At 42.5% G+C, this 16,470-nt stretch overlaps 1 protein-coding gene across 3 annotated transcripts in view; it reads left to right on the forward strand.

The window, feature by feature from the left end:
* The window catches only part of STIM1 (stromal interaction molecule 1), a 171,362-nt gene that overhangs the window by 1,236 nt on the left and 153,656 nt on the right, over positions 1 to 16,470 (forward strand). The gene's annotated exons all lie outside the window — the stretch shown is intronic.

Raw genomic sequence — 16,470 nt, forward strand, 5'->3', positions numbered from 1 at the left:
CCCTTCCGTAATCTGCTGTGTCCTAGCTGTGGCCATATGAAACATCAAGGCCATTCCTTAGATGGAATCCTATTTACCACCAGGGAGTTAAACGGCCTTTTCTTGACATGGGCATGGTATCATTCCTGGACCACTTGTTGACATTCTGTTTCTTCTGACTGATGAGAATACGGATTCTATGATATTTTTGATCTTTCCTGGCTTCTTCTATGCACTCATGGAGCCTTGTCAAAAAGCAAGAGCCCTCGTGTTCTGCTGCAGAAGAGAAGAGCACTGTAAAAATTCAGTTGTTTTACAAAAGGCTTAGAAGGAATTCAGTTTTTTTATCTTTATTTTTCTCACCCTGTCACTGTGATCTGCCCAAAGCAGTGAGCTGCATAGTGAGGAGAGTTTATAGCTGGGTTCTTTCTGGGTGGAGGGGCAAGCTCAAGTGAGAGGGCAGCTCAGTGAATACCCTTTGATTAAAGGAGGAAAAGGAAACGTAGGTCATGGTGGCCAGGAAGTTTCTTAATGGATCCAGAGGCTGGCTTTGGTGGTAGACTCTTTCTCAGGAAACCCCCTTTTAAATTCCTAGACTGGGCTGCTTGTGATTGCAGGTACCTCAAGGACTGGCTTCCAAGTGAGGCCAAGGTTGCCTATATACAAGCATGGCACCTAGGCTGTTGCTTTGAAGATAGGTCCTTCTTGCATATCAATCCTGTTTCTCCATACAGTGTCTCCTTGGCCCCTGAAACCTAATTCAAAGCTTGGTTCTCATTGGGCTGTGAAGGGGAAGACTAGCAGGCAGATGTAGGTCAAACTGTGAAGAAGACTTAAGGAGCATCTTTGATGTCATAGGGACATCCTTGTTTGTAATTGATAATCTGTCTATTTTTCACTCTAAAATATGCGTGCCTGACATAAAGGGAATTTTTTTTGGTGGGGGGAGGAGGTGGTCTATGTTTTAGACACGTACTAAAAGGGATGAAATTTTGAATTTACTCATAAGCTATCAGGAAGATTTGTGTTTGTATGTGTGTGTGTGCACACCTGCCATAGGTAAGAGGCATCCCAGCATCCCTTGGAACCACTCCCTGACTTGAACTTATGGGGACAGCCCTCCACACAATATACTTTAGAGGCCTGGCTGTGTTGATTATATTTTTTTTAACATTTTTTATTGATTTATAATCATTTTACAATGTTGTGTCAAATTCCAGTGTTCAGCACAATTTTTCAGTCATTCATGGACATATACACACTCATTGTCACATATTTTTCTCTGTGAGTTATCATAACATTTTGTGTATATTTCCCTGTGCTATACAGTATAATCTTGTTTATCTATTCTACAATTTTGAAATCCCAGTCTATCCCTTCCCACCCTCCATCCCCCTGGCAACCACAAGTCTGTATTCTCTGTCTATGAGTCTATTTCTGTCCTGTATTTACGCTTTGTTTTTGTTTGTTTGTTTGTTTTTGTTTTTGTTTTTTAGATTCCACATATGAGCGATCTCATATGGTATTTTTCTTTCTCTTTCTGGCTTACTTCACTTAAAATGACATTCTCCAGGAGCATCCATGTTGCTGCAAATGGCATTATGTTGTCGGTTTTTATGGCTGAGTAGTAGTTGATTATATTACTTAAGTTTCTCTTTTGTTTTTTTTCTCCTGTCAGTTCAGAAATCAGTTTCTGTCATCACAATAACATTGAATCCCGGGGAGGGAAGTCTCAGAGCCCCTGTGTGCTGGGAATGGCTATGGTTTGTGGTAATCTGGAGGCCCTAGCACTGTTGTTCTGGTAGGCTATCCCCTTGGGCTTGTCTGGGACTTTGTCTCTGTCTCAGATAGGACCTCTATTTTGCAGAGAGGTGGACTGAACTCATGGACTGGGCTCTGCTAAAGGATTTGGTGAGGCACTTCCTATGTGGCCAGGAAATCTTTAGCCTTTCTAGTCCTTCCTCAGAACACAGGAGCTTTACTTACCCTTAAAGCTGCCACTTTTCTAAATCAGATTCAATATGTATGTTCTCTAAAGTTTGTATTTTACAAAATCACACAACTGTTTTTCCTACAGAAGTCTTACAATAGCTCTATTGGAATAGGACAGGTGGTATTATCCCCATTTTTATTGAAGAAACTGGGTCCTGTGCTCAGAATGTCACTTTCCTCCTGGTGCGCTAGTTAGGCAGGCCCTGGTGACACTGTAGCAGAGATCCAGGGAAAGGGCTGTCATTTCCTCCTCTAGAGAGTCTGCTGCATGGGCCAGAATATAGCATTTTTCTCTCTTGTTGGATGTATATGCCTATCTTAAAGGTCTGCTCCTCCAGTGAAGGTAGGTGCTATGCTAGAAGGCCCTCTCACTGGGCTGTGGAGAGGCCATTCCTATCACCTTCTGGCTCTTTGATGCCTGTATACACAGCTGTGCTAAGTTACTTTCTCAGTAAAGATGTGTGCTTGACTGTGCTACTCTGGGGCCTTGCACTTCTGAAATTGGCCTGGAATTGATACCTGGAACCTCCCTTAGACTCAGGACTCATTGTCTCCAGAAACTCAAAATGTTTCCTGCAATATGTACGTGAGGAGTCCCAGGTGAGTCTGGAGTTGTGACTGCCAGTGTTGGAGGTACTGAGGGCCTCTAATCAGGAACTGTGGTTTGACTCAATATAGCTAGAACAGGACTTTGAAGGACAGGCATCCAGTGCTGGCTGGCTTCTCAATCAACCCCTAATGGAGTGGGAGGCTAGAGCCCTGCCTGCCCACCCAGCTAGTTGCTGCCACCTCCAAGGCTATAAATGGCCTGGCCATCTTGGTGGCTATGCTAATTTTAGCTGAGGGTGGCTCCCGGAACTGGATTGGGGCCAAGGGCAGGTGGGTGGGGCTTGGCTGAGGCTAATATTGGGGGATGGGCACAGGGTCACACTTATCCTGGAGCAGCTAGGACATCATCTGCACCCATGCCTCAGCTTTGACAATCATCCTTAGCTAGGTTAATCTGTTCAGCAAACATCGAACAGTGCCAGCTCATATGCTTTTTATTCAGCAAATATTTGAGTGCCTGCTCTGGGCCAGGCACTGTGTTTGGTGCTGGGAATTTCAGGATGAACAAAACAGACATGTTCTTGGCCCTCGTGGAGTTTTACAGTCTAGTAGGGAGATAGAAAATAAATACATAAATAAATATATTACCTTGTGGTAAGTGCTGTGGAAGAAAACATTAACAGTGTGCTGTGATGAAGGAGAACAGAGAGGCAGTTAAAGTAGGAACCCCGTGCCTAGTAAGACATTAATATGATCAGTAACATCAACAATAATATCAACTGACATTTTTTAGTGCTTACTGTGTGGCAGGCACTATTCCAAATATTTGATTCCCATTACTTCTGACAACCATCCTGTGTGCTTGATATTATCCCCATATTATAAGTGAGGAAATGAAATTGTAGAGAGGTCAAGTAACTTGTACAAGGTTGTGCAGACAGTAGCGAACAGAGCCAGAATTTGAACCCTGGCAGTCTGACTCTTTACCCTACCTCTACCTCAGCCGCTAGGTTATACACTCTTTCAAAACTTTGTGATAAATGCTGTACTAGAGGTATTTTATATGCATACAAAAGGCTGTGGGAAGCCCAGAGGAGAAAGTGACTAACCCTGCTTGGGAGAGCTGGGGGAGGCTTTTCAGTTTCCTTCATAATTTTTCTCAGATCTTGGGGAGATAAAAAGTAGTTGCCTAATTCAAAAGTTAAGAGGTGGAAACATCAGTTAGTTCAGCTTACTTGTTTTTACATATGAGGAAACAGATGTCCAAAGAGGCATCACATAGAAATTCCACAGTGGGTTATTGGTAGGACTAGACTAAGACATTTGAGTCAGGATATCTGACTTAATGGGTTATTCAATCCACAAGTCCATAACGAGTGCTCAACTGCTTGCTTTGTACTATGGAAGGAATTTACGGCTAACAAAGAAGTCTAATTTGGGGGTGGGGATAAATATATGTAGAGAATATTAAATACAACATAATGCACAGGCTTAATGAAGCATAAAACCAAGCAGCATAGACAGTGTAGGCTAAGGATTAAAAGAGCTCTGCGTGGGCTGAGCTCGGCTAAGAGGGCTGGGGAGGGCTTTCTGGAAGTAGGGATTGGGTGGAGGAATAAGAGAACTAGGAGGGGAGTGGTCTGACTTGGGGATTGTTGGAGGAAAGGGGGCATTGTAGAGGTGTGGATCACCAGTGTGAGCATATGAGGTCTCACTGTTTTGTGGCTAAACAGTAACTGAGCAGAGTTGCTCCATAGTTTGCCAACTGCCTCGCATGAGGGCCCATAGACAGGAAGATCACAGTCACGTGTGATCTGTGGCAGGCCTAATAATTACTATAATTTTGAGGTAATTATGATGGTAAATAATATTTGGAGATATCTGCACCAATGTAATGTAACATGAAAATGTCTGTAATTTCTGTTGGTGACAAAATCACAGGTAGTGCTAATAATATTATGGTTGATTATAATATATAGTTGAAGGAAATGCTAACTTTCAGTAAGAGAATATTGAAAACAAAGATGTCATTTCTTTCCCAGCCAAATTCACAAGCTCCCCTGAATTCTTCTCTTCTATAATCCCTTAGGGTTATAGGGCCTTCATGTTAAGAACTCCTGTTCTCTGACAAGAAAGGGAAGAGGGCTTGAAGGAAGGGTTTCCTAGGTCTCTACAGGTCTTGGATTTGAGCCCCAGAGGGCCCCTCATTTCCTCTGAGTGGCTTTGAGATATATCGCTGAGTGACTTCATGGGCATTCTGTGGTATATTTCTCTTTGTGGGAAATGATTCTTCAGGAAACTCAACAGCTCTGGCTGTCAGACTTCTTGGGAGAGAGAAGATACCAAACTGGGTCTCCAACAGAGCTTTCTTTTTTTGTTACTCTGCTGATGATAAAAAAAAAAAACAACTTATGAACTATTAAGATGTACAACTAAGTACAAAGAATAATACATTGAATACCCATGTGCCCATAACACAGTTCAAGAAGTAAATAATAACAATACAGAGCTTTCTTTATTACCCCCTTGATACTTTGTGTAAATTTCTGATGTAACACATAGCACATTGTACACGTTTGCTCTTTGTGGAAGAAGGGAGGAGGGGTTGTACTTTATTTATCTCTGTTTTTATTGTGCCCAGCCTAAAACTTCTGTTAAAGTTTGTTGGAAAAGCTGGAATGAGGGCCTGTTTGAATGGATCGTATTTTCTCTCTTCCTTTCAAAGCTTCTCATATATCTTGGTATACATTCTGGGCTTTTCCTCAACCCTTTTATGTGTTGCTCACCCACAGCCCTTTGTATTTTCATCTAAGCTCAGAACTTTTATTCCTTTTCAATCTATTATTTTATCCTCAACTTTGGAACTAGGTAGGGCTGATTTTATTATTACGTCCATTTTAAACGTGAAGAATTTGTAGCTGAGAAGTTTATATCCTTGGTGACATAGCTAAAAAGTGGCAGGATTAAAACCATATCTCTGGGAATCTTGCTGTTTTTATCAGTATTGCCTGTCAGTGTGGCCCTCACCAGTCTGGCATGCAGAGCCCTAGCCTCAGTGGTCTGGCCATAGCTGTGTTAACAAAGGTGTTTCAATAGTCTCGTCGCTTACCACAAAATGTTGCTCTGGAAAGTGGTAGAATCTACAATCTTACCAATCATGCTGTGTTGTTGGAGTTATCTATGGATGTGCCTGACATACCATAAGCTCCTCAAGGGTTAGAACAGCAAGCTCCCAGCACAAGGTTTGGCATGTGGTATACTTTACATACTGTAGAGTTTGTAAAACTGAGCTGAAGGGGATTTCTTGTCTGGTTCTGATTCTACTATAGTTTACTAGGCACTTGGTTAGAAGTTGAAAAAATTTTTCTTGGAAAGGGTTAGGTAAAGTTGAAGAAATAAACTTCACTTATTTAGAAAGTTCACTGTTTTAGAAATTCTCATTCTTTGTTTTTGTTTATAAAAAAATCATCCAAAAAAAAATCATCCAGATCAGTTTGAGTCCAACAGCCTCACTTCACTTGGAAGAAGTTTATCTAGGATTTTAAAGAAACCAGACTCTTGCTGTTGCATTCCTTACCAGGAGAGTACAGTTAACAGTAGCTGGGAAACTGTCTAATTCCACAAAGAACCTGTGAGTAGTGGGGAGAGAGTTGGGAAATGAGTGGGTGGGGCTGGATAGAAGCCTGGATGAGATAATTGGCTTTGGTTGGCAGAAGGGTCTGAGTTGGCCACAGGCAACAGACATAAATATCTGGATTTAGAGGAGCTTCAGAGCTCCAGGTCTTTTTCTTACTGTGGGCCTAGTAGAGGGTAAGTCACCTCGTCTGTCTCAGCCTTAGTGTTTCCATTTGTAGGAAGGGCATCACCTTAATGAATGTGTTTGTAATGCAGATGAAGTGAGATAACTTGTGTGATGAAAGGGCTTTACAAACTCTAAGTACTGCATAGTTAGGGAGGATTGGGTCCCCTCAACCTTTGCTTTTTGTGGGCCTGAAAAGCCTCAGGCAGAATCTGAGTGTCTTCTTCTGGAAGCACCTCTCTCTAATGGAATTTGCTTCTCTGAACCTGCTCCAGTTCTATTGTTTTACCTCAAGTGCCACCAGACTTAGTATGGATGCTGGGTGTGGCCAAATTAGGCTTTTACTCAAGGCTGACTTCAGGCCGTAGGGAAGCTGTTGATAAAGTCTGAGTGCTAATATTGCACTTTATTTCTGGCTCATACCCTCTTCCTTTTACTGGGTATAACACTTCCCTAGCCCCACTTGCAGGCTTGAAATGGCTGACCAGACGGACCTAGTCCCCACCTGTATTGGTGCATAATAAATTATCCCCAAACTTAGAGGCTTAAAATATTAAACATTCATTTTTTTTCAGTTTCTGTGTGTTTGGAATCTGGGTGCTGTTTAGCTGGATGCCTCTGGCTCAAGGTCTCTCGTGAGGTTACAGTCAAGCTGTTGGGCTGGGGCTGAAGGCTCAACTGTGGGGAGAGTATTTGCTTTCAAGCTAATTTATGTGGTTGTTGGTAGGCCTTGGTTCCTTGCTGCATGGGCCTCTGCACTGGGCTGCCTCCTAACATGACAGTTGGCTTCCCCCAGGACAAGGGATCCAAGAGAGAGTGAGAGGGAGTGCCCAAGATGGAAGTTACAGTCTTTTTATCACCTAATCTTGCAATTGATGTGCTACAACTTCTGCCATATTCTATTTGTTAGAAGCAAGTCAAGGAGTCTAGCCCACACTCAAGGTGAAAGGATTACACAAAGGCATGAATACTGGGAGGGCAGGGATCCCTGGGGGCCATCATAGAGGGTGCCTGTGACATCATTCTAGGGCCATGATCTTGGGAACAGTGGCTTCTAGGTGCTGAGTCCTTTAAGTTTTTCTGTGACTTCTTTGCTTGCCTCTAGAGTCTTGTGGAGTCTCTCTGTACTCCCTTTGGTATATCCTCTTGGTTCATGTGTGACTTCATTGCTTTGACATGCAGATTTGACATGGCCCTTCTATCTGTACTCCTCCTCTGTTTTAGACGCAATCTGAAACTAGCTTTTTATCCTAGGTTCTAGTCCTGCCTCCCAACTCCTTGTTTGGTAACTTCAGTTCTGGAGCCCATTGTATAGCCACTGACCTTGGAGCCTTTACTGCCTCACCTTAGCTTCTGAGAGCTAGACTTATAAGTGGCCTTGACCTGGGACTTACTTATGCACTGACAGTTGAAAAACTTCCATGACCTTTTGGGCTGTTGGTGTGCTAGGACTTAACATCCCAGTATGTCAAAGCTGGAAGGGCTTTAAGTACCATCTCTCCTAAACTCCTCAATTTATGTATTACAGGAACAAATTTGCCCAAGGTCTTAGTCATAGCCAGAGTCTGATTTTGTCCGATTATCATTTACATGCTGTTCCCACTCTATTGTGGAGTCTCTTTACCCTAATGTAGCCGGTTTAGGTTGTTAGGGGGCCTGAGACCTATACAGAGGAAAACCAGAAAGCTGTTCACAATGCTGTATTGTGTTCACAGAAATTGGGCTGGGCAGAACTGGGGTTATGCAAAGTCACTGTCAAGTACTGCTTCTAAGGAGTTTCCCTCCCAGCTCAGGAGCTTTGATATGAGGCACAGAAAAATAAGCCCAATAATATCTGTGGCATATGGTGACTAATATGTGCATTCTGTACTCCCTTGGCAGTCTCAGTTCAAGCTAGGAGAGATCTGTTTGTTGGGATGTACAGAGCAGGCTTCCTAAAGGAGGTGGGTCAGAGTGTTGTACTGCATGTTTTACCATTGTTTGGCTCAGCTGATTGCGTTATGTATAGATTTGGGGCCTCCACAGGAGGGGTAAATGTATCTGAAGCCCAGTAGGATTACTCACAGCCATCTGGAAAATGCCAACGGGAAGCTTTCTGGGCACTGAGAACTTGATAAAGCCTTGCCTGCATTGGCACAACTTGCTGGGGCAGGCAAGACTTGAATAGGGATGGCTGTGGCCCTGTCATGTTGATCAGATTTATTTCAGTGAGAGGCCATGCAAAGAAAAACCTGAAATAAGCCAAAAGCACTGTACTTTTGTTTTCTGCTGGGGAGCTTGGAATAGGGATGGTGTGGGTACTAAAATCCCTCTCTGGGTGGTAGTTTCCTTCCTGACCCAGGGTTCTGGCCCCAGACCACTTTGCCCACTTCATCTTCCTCTGTTCCCCACTCTAAATCTTGGCCCAGCCAGGCTTTTTCCTTTGTCCTGGTCTGCAGAACACACCTTGTACTGCTTCTCTTTTGCCTTTACTTATGTCGTTTTACTGTCTTCCAGAATGTCCTCTCCTCACCTCCTTCCTTCCTACCTAACCTCTCAGTCCACTGTGAAATGTTCCCTGGCATTAATGTTAGCCACAAGTCCCCCTCATCTCTGATCAAACTCTGGTAGCACTGCTGTCTGTGATACTCTCTGTGCACTTCACACCCTGCTTATGCCTCTTAAAGTGAGAGAAAGCCTTATGTAGAATCAAGAGCATCGGGTACTGGCTTGAGTCTTTATTGACAGCATGACCCAAACTACAGTTTGCTCACTTGAAAATGGGATTAAAATTTACATTAAAGAGTTGTATAGCTTTAATTTTTTTTGCATATTTTCCTCTCTCTTGAGGGCAAAAGCCAGGTCTGGTTTTTTTTGACCATAGCACTCATCCTTAGTATCATCACAGTGCTGTTCAGAGAGTATGTGCCCAATAGAAGTTTGTTGAATAAATGGATGAGTAGTAATGAGTTGGATTGAGTAGTCGTGGAGGGAGAGTGCCAAGTAAAGTGATATCAGTTCCTGTGAAAGGCCTGAACAAGAATATCCTGGGATTAGGGTTAGAGTTCACATGGTAGGTTTTCTGAGAAGTTCTGTGGGCACCGTTTTTCTGCTGGCTGGTACTTCATCCATATTTGTTGAGTACCTACGGAAGCTGCACTCAGAGACCGTTATCAGTCACACTGGGGGCGGTTCGACCCTTGACTCTGGCTGGCAGTTTTGTTTGCCACAGCGATGGCTACCTTGAGCAGGTGGCTGCAGCGGGAGTGGAGCAGGACTATGCTCATGGAGACCTGACATGAGACCTATGGGCAAGGCTTCATTGGGTCTTGCGGCTCCTTGTCTTTGGTTCCATGGCCCACGTGGGTTTACCTCAGGTCAAATTTGAGGCAGCTAAATGAACAGAATGAACAGCACTACTTTTCTTAGCCAGGTTTGTGGGATGGAGGAGGGAGCCTTCTTTCATGCTGGGCTTCTTGTACAGCAAGGAGGTAGGATGGTCTAGTGAAGATCCCTGGTGTTTTAAATGTTATCTCTGATTCTGAGAACTCCCTGGGCCTCAGACAACTCCAGCCTGAGCAGACATCTCACCAGCTTTCCTTCATGGCACTGGGGAAGAGCCTCTGGAGGACTTGGTGAAGGAGGCAAAGGCATAAGAGAGTTAGCAGTGCTGTCTGCATGGCCCAGCCAGGACAAACCTGTCCCTTTCCTCTCTTAGCCACATTTACAGAGCTCCTAGCTGCCTGATGTTGAGTTCTGGCCTAAGTAATGACCAGAAATCTCATGGGCAGGCAGGCAGGCAGGCATGCAGGCAGGCAGGCAGGCTTCCAAGTCTCATGTGTCCCTAATTTTCTCCAGTGAGAGTCAGTAGCTCTGTTCCTGATTGGCCTCTCTAGGTTATCTCAGGGCTCTCAGAAAGCTCTCAGAACTCTCATCACTACTGTGTATGTTAAAACAAATGGGCCCATGTTTGCCAAGTTCCCAGAGGCAGCATCTAAAATGTAGGAACCAGGGGAGTTGGGTACCCTTCAGGTGTAACACACACACAGGTTAGAAAGCAGCTTGTGTCTGTGTGTTTGTGCTGGGTAGTCAGACTTGTGGAGGTCTTGTTTCAAGAAACTTTTGCTGACAAGGGCAAAGTTCACTGGAACTCATACTGCATTATCGCTAACGAGATAAATACATAATTAAGACAAATCAAGTAACTTCAATGATAAAAATGATGATGATAGCTACTATTTACTGAGCACCTGGGCTAGTTGCTTTCTATCTGTACAACAACCCTTAAAGGTGGATATTTTTCTCATTTTATAGATGGGGAAAATGTAACTCTGAGAATTTAAGTAATTTTCCCAAGGTGACTAAGCCTGGATTTGAATTTAGATTTCTCTGACCCAAAGGCCAATGGTGTTTCTATTTTTGTTTAATAACTTGTGGGAGGGAAGGAAACAGCTATATGAATTTAAGTAGAAATATGTGTTTGGATTAAAAAGTATACAATTTAGACTGTTAGGGGCATTAGTTTGTTCCTTCACTTAAGTAGCCTGGAATAAACTGAGATTAGAATTTGGGGACAAGGGGAAGGGAATGAGAAAGTGTATTCACTTAATAAATTCTGAATGAGGGTATCACATTGGTGAAGTGTGCAGCTACAAAGTAGTGTGTATTCAGTTTATATCTTCCAAACATAGCATTATGATTGAGCTTTTGTGGATATAAGCTTTGGGATAGGGTCTGTATTTATGTAGTATTCTTTTCCTCTTCAATTAACATTTAACATGTATGTTATATCCCGCCCAGTAAAAGGACTGAGTATAGTAGGGAAGTTAAGATGTGTACCAATATTTTTCTTTATCATAATAAGAGCGTCTGTTTATTGAGCACCTACTTTATACCAGGACTGTGCAGGACTTTCATATATATGATTTTGTTTAATTCTCACAATAGTTCTCCCATTTTATAGTTTATCGTGCAAGGCAATCTAGGTTCAGTGCCCTATGAATGACACTTATAGCCTTATTGTAAAACAGGATCTCCTCTGCCTGGAGAGATCAGGGAAGCTTTATGGAGGAAGTAGCAGCTTAGTAGGTCTTCAGGTACTTCAGGTAGAAATATAAGGTATATTGAGGGAAGCATTCCAGCCAGAGGAAATGTTATGAGTAAAGCCATGGAGTAGGACAAAGTGAATGTCTTTAGGGCACATTGGTTAGGCCAGGTTAGCTGGAGAATGGCATCTATGAAGGAGAATACTATAAAATAAGGCAAAAAAAAAGATTAATTGAGGAATGATAATGCAAGGCTCAATGTCAAGCTAAGGAGTTCAGAATTTACTTTGTAGGCAATAAGTGGTCCTTGCAGGTTTCGAACAGGGGAAAGACATGACCTAGGTTTTGCTTTAGGGAGATTAATCTCACAGAGTATATACAATGCATTGGTGGGGTGAGGTTGGAGGCAGGGAGTCTAGATAGGAGACTTTGCAATTATTCATGAGAAGAGATCAGGATCTGCACTGTAGAAATAGAATCAGTAGGATTTAGAGTTTAAGTGTAGGGAGGGAAGGAAAAAGAAGAGTTAAAGGTACACCTATGTTTTGAGTGTGGATAATGAGGAGCTTGGTGGTGCCATGAACAGAAAATATATGGCATTCAGAAGGAGGGCCAGTGCTAGGGATGATGACTGGAAGGAAAGCTGACTTTTTTTGAAGTGCTAGGCAAGGTCTACACTTCACAGTTCTCAAGGAACCAAAGAATTCTCTTCTCTGTGCACTTGTTTCACATCACTTCATTTACAGATGAGTTTTCTGATGCCCAAAGAAGTGAAAGGGTTTGCCTAAGGTCATACAGGGAGTCCTTGGTGGATTCTGAGTCTAAGTCTCTTGTTTTTTAGCTATTAAGCTTCCTAACAAAGCAGGGCCTTCACTGTAGGCAAATCAGAGTCTTGGAGATCTGAAAACTCGTGTTCAACTCCAGGCTTTGCCTTTTTTCCATTTGTGAGATCTTGTACAGGTTGTTTTTTCTCTCTGAGCCTTTGTTTCCAAATTTGCAAAAAAGGAAATATTAATCTCTACCTTATGGATGCAGTGGAAGATAAGGCACTTTGTAAAACGCTCAAGTGCTGTGTGAGGGTGTTATTCCAGGATTATGGCTTGGTTTGGAGCCAATATATATAATGAGTATTTTGGCCCAATAGGAACAGACTAAAACTCAATTTTTCATGAAAGGTTTTCTTTTACTTTAGGCTGTCCTAGGCTACTCACTCACCTGCAGTTGGGTCTTTCAGGTGTAGGAATATGCTAGATTTTCCATAGGCATGCATCTCCGATTTTCTCTAATGTGAAATGGAGTTGCAGAGGAGCACTAAGTGATCATACCCTGTCAGGTGTTCTGGGCCTGAGAGAAGATGATTATCATCCCTTCCCTCAGGATCCTCTACTAACCTTCAGCTTGCTCAAGGTGTAGAAGCAGAGTGCTACCTGAATTTAGGCTATGCTTTGGGGGGAACCTCCTGCTAGACTCGAAAAAGCCCTGGCTTGGGACAGAGGTACTAGGGTGCAGCTGCTGGTGAAAGCTAGTGCCTGAGTCCTCATGTGGTCATCTCTTTGGTTTAGCACCCATGTTCCTGAGTCCTCTTGAGAGGGGGAGGAGGCTGCTTGTGTGTTGTCAGGTAGTGGGTCTGTGATTTTGTCAACTCATTCTCATAGGAACAGGCCTGAAAGTGGTCATCTTGTCTGTGTCTTGTCACACACCTCTGAGAGAGTGGGAAGGGGATTGCAAGATTTTCTAATTAGTACAATAGCTGCTTAGTGTTTTGTGGCTTCTGTCTTAAAGCATTTTCTTTGCACTATTTACTTTGAATCTTTTTTCTTTTTCTTCCTTCTCTCTAGCTTAATTCTCTTGAGTCTTCCTTCATAGCTTTCTTTATGAAATATCTAGTCTAATAAAAAAGAACACTGGACTAGGAATTAGCTTGGGTTGTGATACTCTTGAACTTTCTTGGCCTCAGTTTCCCCATGCCAGGTATTCTGGGGATAATAGAATCTAACTCACAAGGTTGATCATGAAGATTTTATGAGATAATGTGACAAGTAATTTAGTCTTATACAAATCTTATACAAACTTATACTCATTTGTACAAGTTTTTAGTTTTCCTCCTCTGAATTGTCTTATCATCTATATAGTTCCATGGTTCTTCCCTCTCTTTACTACCTTATGTCTCCTAGGTTCTCACTTTTCCTTGTATTGTTTGTTTCATGAGGGGGTGGTAATTAGGTTTATTCATTGATTTCTGCTTGGAGGAGGTACTGGGATTGAACATGGGGTAGAGCATGCGCTCTACCACTTGAGCTGTATCCTTCCTTATAGTAGGAAAAGTGTGGCTACAGCTGGTACACTTTCAAGGCAGAGGGCTGAGCCTTAGGGAAATGTGACATTTGTTGGTTTTTGAGTGTAATATCTTAAACAACAAGTTGTCAACTTGAACAAGACTTTTTACCCTTTGTGCCTCAGTTTTCACATTTGCCCCCTAGTTTACCATGTAGCTCAATTCTTATGAGCCTTGAAGTCATTTCTGTTTTGGAGAATCCCTCTTTAAAATACAAGCATTACTGGGTTGAGGGTAACCCTCAGCTGAGAATCAGAACTAGACTTTGCTAGCTTTTCAGTGTGGTTTAGGTTAGGGTATAGATACTGAGAGACTGGGTCACAGTAGGACACTGGGTGGGGGATGGAGCCTGGCAAGAAGGCATTTCTTAGTTTACTGATGCAGGAAGGGTGTCAGGGCCTCAGGGCATACTTGATGCTGCCTTTCTTGTAGCCCACACCCAACTTCTCTTCCTGAGTTGAGCATGTGCCTGTACTGTTAGCCAGAAGTCAGAGCTTGGTGAGGTCTGATTCCCCCAAGAATTCAGTGATGAAAATTAGGGCACTTGAGCAGATCTAACTGGGTGAACTGGGTGAAGGGCAGAGGCTTCCCCTAGGGGTGCCTTTTAATCTCCTGTGGTTAAATAGACTTTTAAGGTCGGACTAATTAAAATGTTGGCAGCTGGACTCAGTACTTGCACTAGGTCCTGCTCCAGCCTCCTGGAGTACTGGAAGTTGGCACAGGGCTGTCTTTCCTGGGGAGCTGAGGAGTGGGTTTCCATTTCCTCATTTAACAAGATGCAGGTTGATGAGATATTTGTCCAAAATGCGCTTCCACACATCTAATAGTGGAGAGAGATGTAGGCCAAGACTTGGATCCAAATATGCCTAGATTTGCTCCTCTCCAGACTTCCAACTCTCTTCAGGTCTATTTTCTGTTCTGTTAGCTCCCAAAGGGCTTTGCTCTGTTAGCTGGCAAGTAATTTACATTGTCCTGCAGTATCCTTCCCTGACGTGTGTTCCTAATCTAACCCGAAAAAGGGATATTTATTAAGTCCTACCGTGTGCCAGGTCAGGGCTAGTGTTTTACACAGCTGTCTTTTAAGATATGGCCACATCTTTTCATAATGCCCATTTTATAGATGAGAAAATATTCATAAAAGGAAAATTATTTGCCTGATTGTCATTATAGCCTTTAAGCAACTCTACCAGAATCCAAATCTGGGTCTCACCCAAAGACTTTGGTTACTTTCCCAAGTCTGAACAAATGATTTCATATCCTACTATCCTAAGCCAAGCTAATTTCCAACCTTCAGAAAGTGTTCTCCAGTTCCTACAGCCAGAATTATTTTCTTGACCTACCTTCCCAGAGCACTCTGCCCCTCTTGCTAATCTCACTGATATCCAATGAGGCATGGATTTTCCTCCCTCATTTGACAGCTCCCAGTCCTGCAAGATGTGGTACTCAAGATGTGTTCATTAAAGACCCAAACGAAGTTGTAATGTGGGATTTTCAGGCTTCATGACTTGTAAGGAGAAATGTTTTGGGCATAGTCTTGGCTAGTTCCCTGCGTAAAACCAGGCCTGATTCTTCTTGATTTGCCTAGAATGTGCTGTGTTATTCTGGAGGCAGTAGGGCCTTCTAGGCAAGATGCCTTTTGGGTTTCCAAGGTCATTTTCCTTGGTGTCTGGCTTTAGAGTTTCTTGTAGTCTCTCTGTGATGAACAGAGTTAGATCAGTGCTACCTGGAGTAGAGTGGTGTGACAAAGCCCTTGGCCTGGCCTTGGTTGTTGGGATATTCCTGCTGACTGCAGGTGCTTGGGTTATTTTTGCAATGAGCATATTAAGTTATTAACTCTGCATTTGAGTCTTGTATTTTCTGCAGCCTCTGCCCTTTGGTGTGCCTCACTTCACAGGATAAAGACTTTCCTAAAGAAGGCAAGTCTGTGAAGGCATTTTTATATGTTGAATTATCTTTCTCACTAACTTGAAAAAAATTATACAAGTATTTTCAGGCCTTTTTCTATGCATATAGAAAACATATAACATACATGTTTAGTGATTAACATCAAAAGCTTGTTCCTTTGGGAATAAATAGCAAATTGGAGCATAACAAAATACAGTTAAAACACCTTTAACAGGAAAAGTAATAAAATATTAATGACAATCAAAATAAATTCCACAATAGGCTGAAACATCGTAGTTTTTGTTTGTTTGTTCTGTTTTGATACAATGGGAAATCTGAAGTAGCTTAATCAAACAGAGTGATCTGGATAGTGACATGACACTGTTTTGGTTTCTCTAGTATTGAGAATAGATCATGAGATGTCCTTAGGTGAAGAAGACAAGAGTGCATTCTGGCACTAGAACCATGTATTTCCAGGATTCAGTTGTGTCTAAGGACACAAGTAACTAGTAACTAACTTTCTGGATGTCTGTTTCCATGCTAAATGTTTAATTTTATGAAGATTAAATAAGATACTATATGTAAAGTGTTTTGTGAACCCTGGAGTACTGTTACTGTTTTACTCATTAGGTGGCTGGAGCCAACTTGCTGGCATTGCAAGGAAGCTTTTGGTTTAAGATAGGGCTTAAACCTATGACATAGGTGGGAAGAAGGATGCTGAATGCATGAATAAACAGTTGAATGCTGTTTGGGCAGCAGCTGAGAGGAATTCCTGTGAGGTGAGAGAAAGGGCCACATTCATTCCTTCCAGCCATATCTGTTGAGTCTTGCCTGGTGAAGGAGAAAGAAATACAGATATCTACCCACTAAATGCGTGGTATGCTAAATACAGAGGATTCTTGATTTTA

This window comes from Vicugna pacos, chromosome 10 (genome assembly GCF_048564905.1).
Source record: "Vicugna pacos chromosome 10, VicPac4, whole genome shotgun sequence".
In the NCBI taxonomy this organism is placed as follows: Eukaryota; Metazoa; Chordata; class Mammalia; order Artiodactyla; family Camelidae; genus Vicugna; species Vicugna pacos.